General features: G+C 40.0%; 1 long non-coding RNA gene across 2 annotated transcripts in view; it reads right to left on the bottom strand.

Moving 5' to 3' along the window:
• LOC108699516 overlaps positions 1 to 18,479 on the bottom strand; it is a 144,091-nt gene that overhangs the window by 5,593 nt on the left and 120,019 nt on the right. Inside the window, exons 12-13 of one of the 2 annotated variants that reach the window (XR_005963534.1) lie at positions 16,589 to 16,728; positions 4,288 to 4,428 (exon numbers count right to left, since the gene is read on the bottom strand). This is a non-coding gene — a long non-coding RNA (uncharacterized LOC108699516). Of the gene's footprint in view, positions 1 to 4,287; positions 4,429 to 14,898; positions 15,311 to 16,588; positions 16,729 to 18,479 lie in introns of those variants that run through there. The other variant, XR_005963535.1, reaches the window with a different exon arrangement.

Raw genomic sequence — 18,479 nt, 5'->3', positions numbered from 1 at the left:
TGCACTGAAATACATTTTTCCAAAATGCAAACAAATTTTTTTTAATATTCAATTTTGAAATCCGACATGGGGCTAGACATATTGTCAGTTTCCTAGCTGCCCCCAGTCATGTGACTTGTGCTCTGATAAACTTCAGTCACTCTTTACTGCAGTACTGCAAGTTGGAGTGATGTCACCCCCCCCCCCAGCAGCCTAACAACAGAACAATGGGAAGGTAACCAGATAGCAGCTCCCTAACACAAGAGAACAGCTCCCTGGTAGATCTAAGAACAACACTCAATAGTAAATGCCAAGTCCCACTGAGACTGATTCAGTTATATTAAGTAGGAGAAATAACAGCATGCCAGAAAGCAGTTCCATCCTAAAGTGCAGGCACAAGTCACATGACTGAGGCAGTTGGGAAACTGCCAATATGTCTAGCCCCATGTCAGATTTCAAAATTGAATATAAAAAAATCTGTTTGCTCTTTGAGAATTGGATTTCAGTGCAGAAGTCTGCTGGAGTAGCACTATTAACTGATGCATTTTGAAAAAAAACATGTTTTCCCATGACAGTATCCCTTTAAAGGAGAAGGAAAGTCTTCTACCACTTGGAGTGCCAAATGTTAGTCACCCAAGTGATTGTATATACTTACCTGAAACCCCGGGCCGGTGCTCCTATCAGCAAAAAAATGCACTGGCCCAGGGTTCTTCCATCGAGCACCACGGAGCGATCCTCTTCCGGCTTCTTCTTGCTTCTCGCGGCTGCACATGCTCAGTAGAACGAAAAGCCAAACTTGAAGAAAGAAGAAGCAGGAAGAGGCTCGATCACTCCGTGGTGCTCGCTGGAAGGACCCCGGGCTGTAAAAAAATACAATCACTTGGGGTGTCTAACATTTGGCACCCCCAAGTGGTAGAAAACTTGCCTTCTCCTTTAAGATCTTTTATCATCGCTAAAGTAAAGAGTTAACATTAGAATACCTGCCTTGCTGACCCTTTAAGCCAGAGCACAGGTGGGTCTGACCTGCACAATAGGGTTGTGGTTACACGTGCTCGTGCAGAACAATCCCTTTCTGTTCTTTGGTCTCCCTCCTAGCCCCATAACACTGAGCGATTACATGCAGCGATTTATCCAGACCTGGGGCAGCCATTGTGGGCTCTAATAACCAGTCAGACAACTTGCCTCTCAAAGGGCCCGCTGTCCACAAACTAATCCTCTCTCACATGTGTCTTTGTCACATTTAGCGCTGCTCACTAGCCGAAGAATTCCTCTTTTCTTAACCCGGTACTGCCCCGTACTTATCTATGTTTGTCTTAAAAGAGAATATAGGTAGAATTAATGCCATTATACACATCTTATTACCTCAGGTACAACTAAAAGCTGTATTAGATCTGGATGCAGTAAGACTTCTAATGACGGCCATGCATAAGCTAACAACCTGCACTCCAGTCATGCTGGAAACATATCAGTCCGTGTAAGGGAGCCTGGTCAACGAATATCCAGCCAGGAATCAGGCAGATATATATGGGGTAGTGTAGGAAATCTTACCGGACGAGGACCTAATAATGTGGTCCTTTCCCTTTCGGGTTAGTTTATCCCCCCTGTCCCAATTTAATAAGGGCACCTGGGGCTAATCAATTAGATCAAACTGATTTGGCATATCGAGCACTGAAATCAAATGGAATCATGGAAGCCCTTCTAGCAGGATTATCAATGCATATACCTGATTTCATCCATGGTCTGATAACTACTGTGTGGATTTCACAGTGCAAGGCTTTGTATGTCCATTTAGCCCCAAATTAACCGTAACCACTCAATTAGCCACACTGGATTATTTATGTTGGTTTTATTTGGTTACACTCCAGATACAAGTCATTGCCCTAGTGATAAATTAGATAAGCAAATCATGGCTACCCACTGTAAAATAGGGATGCAGGGAAAGGATGAAACTGTCTGTTTGCCCTTTGGGTTATAGGGCTTGTGCATATAGAGCACACATGATGTCAAGGGTTACACTATTCCCAGCAGGAGCTCCTTTTTCTCTCAGGCTAGGTTGGAAAGGTTCTTTTTAAATTAAATGTAGAAGAATGTGATAAAAGACAGTATTTTGTCTGTGAGATGATAGGCATGTAAGGTCTTGCTCAATGCCCCTTTGTTCTGATACATTAAAATCTCTGTTCCCTACTGTCCTACAGTTTTAACAGTCACCCAGGCATCTCTCTTTACTTAGGATCCAGCAGCCCCCCCCCCCATGGGCAGACAAGCCGCTGCCAGCTTTACTTAGGAGGGATGACCTATCCTATATGTGGTTTTTACCACCCCTCCCATATTAGGTTACTTAAAGTGGGTATTTAGACCAACTATACAAGCCCAACTACAGGTGGCCATACACAGAGATCACCAACCGAGCGGATCTCTCCCCGATATGTCCACCTTGTGGACGATATCGGGCTGATCCAATCGTGGGCCCTAGGGCCCAATGATTGGATCATAACGAAGGGTAACAGGCAGTCAGATTGCGTGACCACATCAACGAACAGATGCGATTTTTAGTCCTGTCCGATCGACATCTGCCCGACTTCTGGCCAGATATCGATCAGGGAAGCCAGTCAGAGGGCCCCATACACGGGCCACTAAGCTGCCGACTCTATCTGTCAGATTCCTGAACAAGACAACTAAGATTCCTGCAAAGCTGTTAAGATATAAAAAATACATGGCTAAAAATAGAAGTATTTGACTTATAGCATCTAACACTATAACATGCTAGCAGTTCTTTCACTCCTGCTTGCTTAAAGTTGACACTAACAGTCAAAAAATAATTTCATTAGGAGCAGTGATTAGACAAATGAATATTCCTATAAACTCAGCAGGCAAAACACTATCTTGGCTTCAGTTCCCCATAGCAGAGCAGCAAATTAGCAAATAGGGTTTATATAGTTTTCCTGAGGTTGCATGTAGAAACACCCAAAATAGCTCTACTATCTGGCAGAAGGTTGCCTTTATATCTGCTTGTCATTTAAGATGGGGTGGAACATAGCTTTTGATCCGTTTTCTTGTTTAAAGTTATTATAAGAATAAGCAAGCAGAACACACAAACCTCTAGCATTACAGCTGGTAAATAATATTGGCTGACTTCAGAAAGCAATAAGGGCAAGTTCCTTGCAACCACAAAATAGATTTATTAGGTATTAGCGCAACATGTTTCAATCACAGCCCTTCTGTGGTAAAAACTTGTGCTGAAAACCTAATAACCCCAGTTTTCAGTTGAATCACACCACATGGTGAGGTTTAATATAGTGCTTATCATTATAGCTACAGCATCGAGAGAGAGAAAGAGAGAGAGAGATACCAGACTGATTAGTAGTGCATAAGAGAAGCGAAGATTAATTAAGTATGGATAACACCCAAGCCCTTAGTCACTGTCCTGTGCACCGTGCTAGTTATAAGATATACATAAAATCACAGCAACCTACAAATGCATTACTTTTGCTTTTAAACGATCAACCTAGGGTTAGAGGTTTTGGCACTTTGTAGACCTTCGATTGGTTGGAGTAAATTTGCATAGATGATAAGGGAGAAGTAACTTCTGATTAGATTAGTATTAGTTCAAGTATGTAGTAATAACTATCAGCATTAATTATTCCAACTCTCCATCCAAAAAAAATGAAAATCAGGCAATGAAAGCCAAAATTAGTGGTGGAGTAGCAATCTTTAATGCAGCTACCGGCAAGTCTAGGAGTCAGAGCACACAGGCAGATTCGGCGGCATTAGTCGCCCGGCGACAAATCTCCTCTTCGGGGCGACTTATCTCCCCGAATTGCCTCCCCTGCCTTCCTGTTGGCTAAAATGTAAATCGCCGGCGGGATGGCACTTGGAGCGATTCGTTTTCCGAAGTCGCCCAAAGTTTTCAGGAGTGCCATCCGGGAAGGCAGTTCGGGGAGATTAGTCGCCCCAAAGAAGAGAATATTTGTTGCCGGGCAACTAATCTCCCCGAATCTGCCTGTGTGCCTTGACCCTAATAGTTAAGTTGAAAATACACCAGTCCAAGTTCTGCAGACATTTCTGCCTTTATTTTAATTGCTTACCCCAATGATCCCCTGCACCAGAAGAAAATGTGCATGCAAAGTAAAGAAATTGCCTAAAAATTTCTGTATTTCACAGGTACCTGCCCAGGACAGTGAAAAGGATCATTGCGAAGAGCAGACAATGTGGTGATACTCATCACAGACTATACAAAGGTTCTGCACGTTTTTACCCTGGTCTTATCCCCATTTCAAAGCTTTAATAAAACCCCAGGATTTCCCGTACCTTCTCTCTACGTGCAGAGTTACACATCCAGGTCGTGGTTAGTCCTTTTACTTCCTGTTAGCCATTGCTGGCTACAAGCATGCACTTCCTTTAAACAAAACATTTATCGAAAGTGGTATTTCGGGAAAATAGACGCTGTCCCTATAAAAAGAGGAATAAACATATAGAACTGAAGGCAGATAGATTGAGCGATAGATAAATCATTATATATATATATATATATATATATATATATATATATATATATATATATAATATAAATAGTGACACACAGAAACGGACAGGAATAATAATAATAAAACCACTATCCAGAAAGCTGCGAATTAAGGAATGACTATATCCCATAGACTCCATTATAAGCAAATAATTCTAATTTTAAGAAAATAATTTCCTTTTTCTCTGTAATAATAAAACAGTACCTTGTACGTGATCCCAACTAAGATATAATTAATCCTTATTGGAGGCAAAACAATTCTATTAGGTTTAAAGAATGTATTAGTAGACTTAAAATATGGAGATCCAAATCACAGAAAGATCCCAGGTCCCGAGCATTCTGGATAACGGGTTCCATACCTGTACTTATGAGAAAGATACATAGCTTACTAAACAAAGGACGGGACATAGCATAAATCATTCTACAAATGTACCAACAGACAAAGTACAAACAGGCGGAGAGCTAGATAACAATATTGAGAGGCAAAGAGACCAGCAGACAGAACAAGAAAGATAAACAAATATAAGATATTAAAGAAATGTTGGCACATAAGGTTCCTTACATAAAATGTGTTTATTTCTACAGATCTTTGGGCTAAATTGGGCAGAAATTTAACACCACAACTCAAGATTGCTGCAGTGCAGGGAAATTGAATTTGTATGACATTTTTAGCCATGTCGAAAGAGAGAGAAGAGAAAAAGCTCCAGACGTTATCAGATTAAAAGTATAAAGGAATAATCCTTGCATTAGGCAGAAATGAAATCGCTTTAAACTTTCTGTTATTAAAAAATCTCAAATAGTTTCCATATTTTTCTTACTTCTTGTTGACACTTTTTTTTTTTTCTTTTTAACTCTATCAAGTGCGGCACTAAAGCAATATCTCATGCAGTCTGGGTAGTTACAGGAACAAGTCCGAGGGGTGGGGGGGGGGCTGTGAACCTAGGTACAGGTGTGGGGATCTGTTATCCAGAATGCATGGGACCTGAGTTTTCCGGAGAACGGATCTTTCCGTAATTTGGATCTTCATACCTTAAGTCTACTTGAAAATCATGTAAACATTAAATTAACCACAGCCAGACCATAGACCCAAGTGCTATTAGAAAGAGCAAGAAGGCCATGTTTTTGTGCCCCCTAATAGCGCATGTGGGGTCTCTGTATATTACTCCTTTAGTGTGTGATAGAGTCCTGCAGCTAGTCGGGTAGCCGCAAAAACCTGCAGTACCCTGCGGGTTGCAGGTAGAGGTTTCGGGAGCGGGTATAGACACGGGTCGTTGGTTCTCCGGGTTTGCAGGTCGGGTCGCGAGTCTTCTTAATAGCGAGTTTTACTCCTTTTTTTCTAATCACGCCAACTTCTAATGATGTAACTTCCGGTTTACAATGGCGGCACTTCCTGTTTCTTGATGGTCAGCGGGTCACGGATCGGGTTGCGGATAAGGTACTTGCGGGTCGGGTAGCGGGTCCAAGGGGGTAAGTATGCAGGTTGCGGGTCCGTTTTGCGGTCGGGTTTGGGTCTACCAAATTGGTTCCGTGCAAGACTCTAGTGTGTGACACCATGTTAAAAAGCCATCATTCCCCACAACCAGAAATGCATTTATTGCCACTAACCCTAAACCAACTGTTTTAAAATATTACCTCTCTGTGTCCAATGGTTTCACATATTTTCATTGGCTGAGAACATTTGCATATTTGATATTCAGGTCGGGTGCAGGTTTTATCTGACAAGCACATCACTAAGCACCGTTTATAAGGATACGATTTACAAAATATGCATGGCTCGTGTATTAAATAGGGAAAATTTACCCTCAACTGTAAAATACACTTGTGCAAGAGAAGATAGCATCCATTTTGAATCGCCAGATAAAAAACATGCCTACCATTACAAATCCACATGGTATGCTAAAGGCATTGTATCCCCTAATGAAGGGAATGTGAAGGGTCATACTCGATTCATGCTGTATAAGACTGGACAGAGAAAGAATGTTAGAAAGGAATATGGTTGATGGTTCCATAAACGCAGGTGCTCGCGGTGACTGTCAACACCTTGGATTTACAATTGTTAAAATGAAACATAATCCAGCCCCCCTCCTCTCGCAGGTGTCTGGTACTTATCGGCCTATCTTGCAGGGATATAATGTGTATAGTGTTTTGCAGCATTCAATAAATTCAGAAGAGCTATTGTATCTCATACAAGCGAGGAAAATGTTCTCCATCTTCCCCCCCCCGCGTCTCTTTAAAGCATAGTTTCAGAAACTCAGCAGAGTTCAATTATAGTCACCCTTTCCCTTCCAGAGTGGTTGAGGTGTTGCATGCGCCTCTTTCAATTAAAACGATGATGTTAGACACTTTTTTTCCACTTTGTTCCCTGTCCTACAGGTAGAATTGCCACGGGCGTATATAATGTTGGCCAAACACAGAGAGATCCACTCGTTTGGCAATCTCTCCCCGATCTGCCCACATTGAAGTGGGCGATATTGGGCTGATCCGATTGTGGGTTCTAGGGCCCAACGATCGGATCATAATGGATCCGATACGGGTGGTCGGATTGCGGTACCGCATACATGCATAGGCCACGATCCAACGGGATTTTTTTAACCTGCCCGATTGAGATCTGGCTGACTTTCGGCAGGTTATCGATCGGGGAAGCTTGTCAGATGGACCCACACACGGCCAATAAGCTGCCAACTCGATCTGTCGGCAGATTTTATCGGCCCTTGTATGGGGGCCTTAAGAGCTTGGTTCTGCCCACGGTTCTGATTCCACTCCCACCTTTATATATGGCCATCTTTACCCGCCTTGGGTGCCGAGATGTTGCCTGGACTACAAACTCAGCATGCTTTAATCCTTGGTTATAGGTTGAAAAATGTTGGGAGTTGAAGCCCAGCAGCATAAGAGGAAGAAAGGCTAAATAATAAACAACAACATTAAAATCCATTAGGAATGATTAATTTTCACAAACGTAGTCACCCATACCAACCAAATACATATTTGCTGTCATTCTTAAAGGGACACAAAGGAGTGATTTGCATGTCTCTGCCCATGATGCCTTATGGGAGAATGAAAACTCTCATTTTTGGGATCTAGGCAGTGCTGTGTGTATGGCATGAGACAAGTAAATACCTTCTGATTCCAGAAGGCATCACTTTGCACTGTCATTCTTAAGTAACAGACTGATGAACACCAATTGGTCATTACAGGGGTAGTTTACCTTTAAAGGAGAACTAAACCCTAAAAATGAATATGGCGAAAACTGTCATGTTTTATATACTGAACATATTGCAACAGCCTAAAGTTTCAACTTCTCAATAGCAGCAATGATCCAGGACTTGGAAACTGTCTGTGACACTCACATGCTCAGTGGGCTCTGAGCAGCTGTTGAGAAGCTAAGATTAGGGGTCGTCGGAAATTATCAAGCAGAAAAGTATGTTGTCTGTAATATAATCTGATGCTACAGGTCTGATTATTAAATTCTGATGCTAATTGCACTGGTTTCTGAGCTTCCATTAATTAATTATCTGTATGAATTATTAACCAGCCTTATATTGTGACATTTCTATTCTATGTGTACTGTATATTGGGAGTGGGTTCCTAAGCTCCGTAAGTGACAGCAGCACAGAGCATGTGCAGTGAATCAGCAGAAAACATGGGGAGCTACTGGGGCATCTATGGAGACACATCTTTACTGATAAAGAGCTGTGTTTGCCTTGGGCTGGTACAGAAGCACAACACATAATGTACAACATTTCTAGCTACTTCTTTATTTTAACTTTCCTTGTCCTTTAAGGTACCTTTTAGCTTTATAGTTACAGGTATGGGACCGGTTATAGTTACAGGTATGGGACCGGTTATCCATAATGCTAGGGACCTGGGGCTTTCCGGATAACGGATCTTTCCGTAATTTGGATCTTCATACCTTAAGTCAATTAGAAAAGCATGTAAATATTAAATAAGCTCAATGGGCTGATTATTAATTATATCTTAGTTGGGATCAAGTACTGTACTGTTTTATTATTAAAGAGAAAAAGGGAATCATTTAAAAAAAATTGGATTATTTGAATAAAACGCAGACTATGGGAGACGGCCTTTCCGTAATTCAGCGCTTTCTGGATAATGGGTTTCCGGATAACGGATCCCATACCTGTATTTGCCTTTTTCTTCTGACTCTTTGCAGCTTTCAAATGGGCGTCACTGACCCCCACTAAAAAACAAATGCTCTGTAAGGCTACAGATGTATTGGTATTGCTAATTTTTATTACTCATCTTTCTAATCAGGCCTCTCCTATTCATATTCCAGTCTCTTATTCAAATCAGTGAAGGTTTCTAATTTGGACTGCTTAAAATGCAAATTGAAGAGCTGCCGAATAAAAATCTAAATAACTAGAAAACCAATTGCAAATTAGTATCATTCTCTACATCATACTTAAAGTTATCTCAAAGGTGAACAACCCCTTTAAGTGGCTATGGGTCATTAGTACAACTGGACATTTATGACCGTTCATAATCTTGTTACCCGAACTAGTGAATGTTACTGTGTGAAAATTCAGGAATTTTCTAGGCACAGTCATTTGGGAGCCATGCCAGTAACTCTGAATACAGCAGCATCTCCTGCTCGACCAAAGTAAAAACAGGAGAGTTTTGGATGCTGCACAAAGTGCATTTTTTAAATATTTTTTGCTGTATTTTTCTGCTATCAACCCTTAATTCCCCCTGTATCTTGTAGTCATCAGGTTAACAGAGGGATTTAGTGTAATTGAGACTAATCTGAGCCTTGAAAATTGAAGTGTTTAGGGACTGGCGAGTATCACATTCGCTATATCGGCTTCAGTGTTCGGCACTCACAGGCATTTTGTCTCACACAGGTACCACTCACTGGAACATCCTACTATTAGGTAGAAAAGAGGAATTTAGACTATAAACAATCGCCACCCACCTATACATGGATTAGTTTATTCATACTGATTATTTTGGGAAGGGGTCTATCTTAAAGGAAATACTGTTATTGGGGCAACTAGAGTTGTAGTTTCAAACAGATTAGTCCAAAGGCAATCCTAATTTTGATCTGGCTTCCCTAATTGAGGTTGATTCTGCATTTACTAATCTGTTTGGAACTACAACTCTCACACGTGGAGGCACTACGCTTATGACCAACTGTATAAGCGTGACATTTGGATTACAATTGTATAGGATCGGAAACAGTTGCAATTTTGAATCAAAAGACATTCATATTTTGTGGACAAGCCAATAACATTAATAAAAAGTGCACTTTTTAACACACCAACAACAAGGTTAGGCGCGGGACATACAACTGGCAATTGGTATGCTTTGGGAGCTCCCTTCATAGACCATTTTTATAGTATGGGCAATATTGGATTTTTAATGTGTGTAATGTGGTGAGTCTACATTTCTGAACTAAATTATTGAAATTTATCAGATTTCTTCTTAATCTAGAAACCAACAAGCAATATAATAAATCTACATTTAACACTCGGGTTTGCAGGAAGTTAATCACAGTCACATTTTATTTATCGCTGGCCATTCACATTTTCTTGTTCTCCACTAATTTTGAGCACCAGAAGACGGAAACTATAGTCCACCTTGGCTGCTGAAAACATCCACTATTTTGAGATCCAGAAGATAGGAAATATAAGTCTACCTTGGCTGCTGAAAACCACGGAGATGCCATAGAAAACAATGAGAAGCAAAATGTTGTCGTGCGGATAATTGTGCTTTTTTTTCCCCTTCAAGAACTGGAAAAATCCCAGTGACTCCTCAAATGGTTTGAAAATTAAAGGAAAGCAGCGATTCCTGAAAACTAACGTGTTTATTTTCTGCGATGGAATGCAATTGTGATGAACCCATTTTTGAATGTTTGTAAGTAAAGTCAGAATCGTCTAAATGTTCCCCTCACTGTATCTTCAAAAGAAAAAACAGCTTGAGTCCTAGCGTTTTATTCATGATTTAAGAATGTCGAAATGAGTATGCTGAGCACCATAACAGCGGATTTTGCCACAAAAATAATGAAAATCATTCAAACAAGATGTGGAAATCAGTCCACAAAAAGTTGCCATGAACTTCAGCCACATCTTAAAAACTATGAGAGGTGTTGGCATTTAAGGGTTAAGACAACAAGATTCTTGCGCCTGTAGTGTTTATATGGAACTTCCAAAGATAAAAAATAAACTGATGCCAGATTCCGAGCTTGTGGTCGCTTTTATCTTCTATCAGATATGGATTCTTCAAGACATGTTCTACCCGGGAAGAAAAAAAAAATCAATATTCTTTGAGCTGCAGAGTAAATGAAATTTTCCTTGGAGATGAGAATAAGAAATGTGAGGGCTGTGTTTATCTGAGCGCTCGTCTTTCTTGGAAGGCAGGCTGAATGCGAATGAGGAATAATGTATTTACCAGCTAAACTAGGGACATGGCTTCTTATGAAGAATGAGATATCAAGCTTGTAATGAAAGTATGGGGTGATCCAGCACCCAGATTATCAACTCTTCCACAAGGGTATGGGTGAATGACCCTTAAGATCTGTAAGGTTAGTGTTATCACCAGCTGATCCAATCAGAACGTCAGAAAATACTTCTAATTGCAACGGAACTATTGTATTTGCAGCTCTATAGAAGCACAGTCTGCACTGAGCCCATAAGATTTTTGAGGTCCTCTGATCTTAAGGTGGGGAAGGACACTTATGAAAAGTCTTACAAGGGGGTTGAATTTGCTAAATAAATAAATTCTCCTACATTTTTGTTTCTCTGATTTTTGGACTAGATTATGTACTGGTTATTCAAAGCATATCCAGTATGGTTTAATGTTGTCAGTTCTGCAGTAACATGTTACATTCAAGACTGGAGAATGGCATTACAAGTAGTAATCAGCGTGGCTTTACGAAAGACAAATCATGCCTTGTACAGTGGGATTGCAGTATATGTGAAGTAGATACAGTTTCACATAAATATTTGCTTTCTAAACGAAGGTCTGTTGGTCCCATTAAAGAATCATGTACGGAGGGTGGTTGTCAATGGTACAAACTGTTATTTGCCGATGGTTCTTAGTAGTGTGCCCAGAACTCTGTTTTGAGTGCACTTTTAATTTATTCATTAATGTAAGCTAGGCAACAGTCTTTGGCGATGACATAAAATATGCAGGATGAATAAATCCATCTAAGATTACACATCTGCGCAGGGAGATTTGGACAAACTAGCAATCTCTGTGGATTAGGGGCAAGTAAAAATCAATGTTGATTTTAAAATATCCAGGTTGCGGTGTGATCCACATGACTACTTGAACTGTCAACTACTAAAGTAGCCAGATGTCAATTGGACAGGTTTGATTTTCATGTCGCATCCAGAACCACATCAGCTCATTGACGCGGTCCTCGTCCCAACAGCCCCTTTTCTGATTGATATAATCTGCACTTGGGCTGAACCATGGGGTTAACTGATAACCCAACTATGGTGGGAATATAGGGGGAAAGATCTGCTCGTTTGGTGAACTTGCCAAACCAGCCGATCTTAATGCAAGGCCAATAACCAATCGTGTTTTTAAGACACGATAGACAGTACACCTAACACTGCATGAGATGTGCCATGAATAAAAAGCAAGCAATGCATGTTGTTAATTTATCTTCTTTACATCTTCACAAGTAATCATTTCAGCACTAAAAAAAAACCTTTCTGGTTCCACCCATCTGTTCCACTTCTTGCTGCCTCCTTTCCCAAGCTGTATAGGGAGCCTGCAACATTCATCTCACTGCACTATAGAATAGGAACCAATCAGCAGCTAGGCAGCCCTTACAGGGAACTGAATCCTTTGCTTGTGTAAATGCAGGGCTGCGATTGGCTATACCTCATTTACTGTGCTGCTGGCAGGGACTGTTACAATATGCCCATCTCTCATTTGAAACACGGACAGGGACTGCAGCTGATCTATGGGAAGCTTCAATAAAGGAGCCATTTTTAAAGTTAATAATCATTTCTAGCCTAGAATTAAAGCTCTGACTTGTATTATTCATCGCTTCAAGATTAAGGGGGTTTCACTTATACTTTATGTCTCCTATAAGAGAAGATATATTACCTAGATAAAAATATATAAGGGAACCATATACTACACACTCTGATGCTTAATTCACTATTAAATTCCAATGATATCCATTTAGATTAGAAGAAAAGATGTTAAATTCTTTTCTTTACAGTGAGAAAATGTGAACTTCTCTCTGAGAAGATATACTGGATAGTTTTAAGAAGAGTTTGGATGCCTTTTTCCTAAGAAGCAGATGAAGGGTTACTTAATGGACGTGTCTTTTTTTGAACTTCAGATACTACGTTAAATTACAAGTAGCACATTCTGCTCATATGCCTGTATATATTAGCCCTTCCTCAGTGATACCCAACCATAGAGCGTGTACATATTTATAGACATTCAAACAGCGACCTCTTGTGGTGGTCGATACAAAATACTTTAAAACAATTAAATAACAGTGTAACAATGTTAAAAGCATCAAAGTGTATCCATTTCACTTTCAAAACCTGTTTCTCAATGTGACTATCATTATAGATACATATAAATGGGTTAAAATTACTAAAATACTCCTTTATCATGTGAATCGTGAATTATTATTCTCTATTTAACAATTGGTAACATTAACCCATTAATCCTCAACCTGAGTGATATACTCCATGCTTACAAAAAACACTAATTACACTTTACAACACATAGTTTGTTAACATACTGATATTTGTTACTCACTGACTATAGTACAATTAGCTGGATGATGCATACATCTCACTTCTTATTGAAGATGTTCCTTATTTTAATGCTGTAAGAAAATGTGTACAAATTAATAATGGCACGAACACATTAACATCTAAAGCGCGTTGGTATAGACTTAAAGAAAACAATTTAATCCCCAACTCTCGTTCAGCCCCTTAGGGGCTAGGGTTCCCAGCTTCCATATCCAGAAACACTCCCGCTGTAATAATTTTTTATCAGAATTAGTTTGTCTGGGATTGATTTCTTCTAGCACTTGCCATCTCAATTGCGCAACACCGTGTCTGTGTTCAGACCAATGTTGCCCAACCGAGGTGGCTTTGGTATGCGCATTTCGAATGGAGCTTCGGTGTTCATTTAGGCGTACTCTCACTGGTCTATTTGTCTTCCCTACATATCCCATTCCACAAGGGCATTTTAAGTAGTAGATTACATTTTTGGATAAACAGGTGTGGTACCCCCGTAATTTAATTGATGTTCCTTGTGTGGGATGTGAAACAGTATCCCCCTTTATAATGCTATTACAGTTCTGGCATGAGAGACAAGGAAACGTTCCAATTACTGGTTTACCCAGAAATCTCTGTTTAGCTGTTACTGGGGGTTGCATATCAGTGTGTACCACATAGTCACCCACATTTTTTCCTCTTTTGTAAGCAAACAAGGGAAATTCACTGAAAGACCTTGAGGTCTTGTCTCTCATGCCAGAACTGTAATAGCATTATAACGGGGGATACTGTTTCACATCCCACACAAGGAACATCAATTAAATTACGGGGGTACCACACCTGTTTATCCAAAAATGTAATCTACTACTTAAAATGCCCTTGTGGAATGGGATATGTAGGGAAGACAAATAGACCAGTGAGAGTACGCCTAAATGAACACCGAAGCTCCATTCGAAATGCGCATACCAAAGCCACCTCGGTTGGGCAACATTGGTCTGAACACAGACACGGTGTTGCGCAATTGAGATGGCAAGTGCTAGAAGAAATCAATCCCAGACAAACTAATTCTGATAAAAAATTATTACAGCGGGAGTGTTTCTGGATATGGAAGCTGGGAACCCTAGCCCCTAAGGGGCTGAACGAGAGTTGGGGATTAAATTGTTTTCTTTAAGTCTATACCAACGCGCTTTAGATGTTAATGTGTTCGTGCCATTATTAATTTGTACACATTTTCTTACAGCATTAAAATAAGGAACATCTTCAATAAGAAGTGAGATGTATGCATCATCCAGCTAATTGTACTATAGTCAGTGAGTAACAAATATCAGTATGTTAACAAACTATGTGTTGTAAAGTGTAATTAGTGTTTTTTGTAAGCATGGAGTATATCACTCAGGTTGAGGATTAATGGGTTAATGTTACCAATTGTTAAATAGAGAATAATAATTCACGATTCACATGATAAAGGAGTATTTTAGTAATTTTAACCCATTTATATGTATCTATAATGATAGTCACATTGAGAAACAGGTTTTGAAAGTGAAATGGATACACTTTGATGCTTTTAACATTGTTACACTGTTATTTAATTGTTTTAAAGTATTTTGTATCGACCACCACAAGAGGTCGCTGTTTGAATGTCTATAAATATGTACATTATATCATTTTTAGATTCCTAAAAATCAGCATTTAATATTTAAAAAAAATCAGTCTTTGGATAATGTGAGGCATTAATCTTTGGCTGCTTCTTTATTAGCAATCAATAGGCTCCTAATATCCTCTCTGTGCTGATAAAGGGAGCAGCTATAGGTAGAATTTACTGCATAACTAACCTTCCGAAAGGTTACATCTAAGCACAGCTCTCGCTCTTCCGATGACTTCGATATATCATTCTAGCTATCCCATGTTCAGTATTACAAGGACAAAGGTCAGGCCATCTTGGTGACCGTTTAATGAGGCAATAAGCAAGCTGCCAGTGTGTTGTTTAGTGTGCGCAGTCCTGGGATATTGATTGGAAGAAGCAGGCTGACAATGTTTTGCTGTGAATAAGAGTTGCTACTGTATAGGATCACCCTGAATCCCTGCAGAGAAACATTTTCTGGGGGGGGGGGCAGGAAGAAAACATATTACACATATTACTTGTACAGGTATGGGATCCATTAATTGCAAGCCCATTATTCAGAAAGATCCAAATTACAGAAAGGCATCTCCCTTAAACTCAATTCTATCCAAATAACCCACTTATTAAAAAAATGATTTCCCTTTTCTCTCTCTCTCTGGAATAACCCGGCCCGGTGCACCTATCTCCTGATAGTTAAACCAGCTCGGGTGTCAGGTCAAGTAAATGCGATCACTTGGGGGTGCCTAACTATTGTGTAAAAGCACTTTCCTTCTTCTTTAAAAACAAGAATCTACTATTGCTGGAAGATGCTGCATTCAAAAGATACTTAAAGGGGACCCGTCACCCAAAAAAATTATTCAAAATCCTATTTTATCACATTAGTCAAGCAAAATGAACTTTAATTACACTGTATAAATTATTTGAATCGTGTTTCCTTCAGTTTGGAAATTCTAAATGATAGCAAGCAGACAGCAGCCATTTTGTGGACACTGTTTTTAAGGAAAGCCTTGCATCATCTCAGAATCTTGTTTGTGCACCAGAATGGGGGACCCGATGTCTATTCCCATGCCCTGGCTACACAATTAAATGGTAAAGAGAACGGGGGAATGTGTGGAGAGCAGTGACATCTAGGAAGTGCTCAATGGAAAGTGAAAGTAATTGTCTGCCCCGCCTCTATGCCCATGGCATAGAGGAGGGGCAGACAATATTTGATTGACATCTGAGATTTTTAAATGAGCTTACAGCAGCTATGAATGCTTTAATAAAAATAGAAATTGGATTTCATGTTTAATTTGAAAGGACTTTTATTATACAGATTTTTGTGTCTGGGTGACAGGTCCACTTTAATATGAATTACAGAGCTTGCTATACCACCTTTTACCGCTTCAAAACACAACATTAACTTATGACCCACAGACAATTTCAAAACAAGTGATGTGGAGTGTTTGAAGGACACATCTACACAGATGACCGTACTATAACTGAAATTAACCCAGACCCAACACCTGGACCTATATTTTTACCTGCTTGACCCTACTACCCAATCTGACCTGATATAATCCTGCCCACAAAATACATGTGTTTTTGCAGTTAACCTTGCACTACCATAGACAAGATAATTTATAATTCTGAAAATATTTATATGAACACACACAATAAAGCACGAAATAAGCATTTGAAGCATTTGAATAAAGCTATACTGTATGTTACCTGTTACATGCAGTTCATATATGCAATACACAGTTTAATACTTACTTTCTTAAATGTGCGGTGTGATAATTTATCCATTCAAGGAGTGTGACTGCTTCCACACACTGTTTTATATTATATTGGCTGGATCCAATGGCTGGTGGAAATTAGAACAATATAAAACCTTCAAAAACACCCAGTCCAAGCTCCATAAAAGAAGAAAACAGAGAGTACTGTAAATCAAAGTGTTTCAATGAATAGAATAGCAATGCTGTTCTTTTCTAGGGCTAGAAATGTTGCTGAGCAGGAGCAAAAAACAAGAAATTGCTTTATAGTCACCTTAAAGGAAAACTATACCCCCCAAACAATGTAGGTCTCTATAAAAAATATATTGCATAAAACAGCTCATATGTAAAACCCTGCTTCATGTAAATAAACCATTTTCATAATAATATACTTTTCTAGTAGTATGTGCCATTGGGTAATCATAAATAGAAAATTGCCATTTTAAAAAATAAAGGCCGCCCCCTGGGATCATACGATTCACTGTGCACACATACAAACCACATGTAAGGTCACATGAGCCAATTAACAGACAGAGTTCTGCCTTTTGCTTCCACACTTCTTCCTGTTACAGTTAGTGTTGTAGTATTTCTGGTCAGGCGATCTCTGAGGCAGCAAAGATAGAGTCACGAAATGGTGGTTCAAGGCAAGAGATGTAAAAGGGGAATATTTATGTAAATATATATTCCAGTTTGGTAAGATTCTTTAATATGTCACTTAATATGATATGAACTATCTGTTGCTTAAGTGTTCATTTTAGGGGTATAGTTTTCCTTTAATTTATGTTTCCTGGATGCTTTCCATGGCAGAATTCACCGGTGGGTTAACCTCCATCCAGGCCAATGGAAAGGATCTCCCACTACCAAGTTAAAAGACACAGACCCTCCCCTACACATTGTCTTAGTTGAAAGCTTGTCCACATTGGGTGGAAATAATCCTTATTGGGGCTGTTAAAAACAAAAACCTCTTCAAATTATGTCACTCCCCAAGTGATCCTGATCCAGCCCAGACCTGAGCAAACAGGGTTAACCTGTCACCTACTCTGGCCTGAGCCTTGACACCCTCACTTCTCATGAGCTGCAGAGTTGCAGAGTTGGAGGTGGAAAAAAACACTAGCTCTTTTGGGATTATTTCTGGAACCTTGGCATCAAGATCTTCTAGAACAGTGCTGTCCAAATTCTGTGGTACCGAGGGCCAAAATTTTACTGGCCTGTGTGGTGGAGGGCCGATAATGGCAGTCAGTGTTGGTCACGCCCACTTTTAAACCACACCCACTGTAAACCACACCCATATTACCACAAGAACTTTTAAGATCATATCCACATTAAGGGTGGTAGCACACCAAAAAAACAAATGGATGGTGCTCACTGCAGGGAAAGCCCTCATCACTCATATGTGAAAAATTGAAGTTATGTTAAAAACATACCCTTAAATCCATATGCCTCATCCTCCCCTGTGGATAATACAGCAACCCCCCAACACATGATAAAACACCTTAGGGGCCCTTAACAACAATTTTCAAATGCTAACAAACCCCAAGAACATTTACATTTCACAGGTAGCATAGGGCAAGCAGAGAATGGCACACACAAGCAGCACTGAGTAAGCAGAGAATGGCACACACAAGCAAAGAATGGCACACACAAGCAGCACTGAGTAAGCAGAGAATGGCACACACAAGCAGCACTGGGCAAGCAGAGAATGGCACACACAAGCAGCACTGGGCAAGCAGAGAATGGCACACACAAGCAGCACTGGGCAAGCAGAGAAGGCACACACAAGCAGCACTTGGCAAGCAGAGAATGGTACACACAGAAACCACTGAGTAAGCAGAAAATGGCACAAACAAGCAGCACTGGGCAAGCAGAGAAAGGCACACACAGGAACCACTGAG

This window comes from Xenopus laevis, chromosome 8L (genome assembly GCF_017654675.1).
Source record: "Xenopus laevis strain J_2021 chromosome 8L, Xenopus_laevis_v10.1, whole genome shotgun sequence".
Classification (NCBI taxonomy): domain Eukaryota; kingdom Metazoa; phylum Chordata; class Amphibia; order Anura; family Pipidae; genus Xenopus; species Xenopus laevis.
This window is presented reverse-complemented; position numbering and strand designations above follow the sequence as displayed.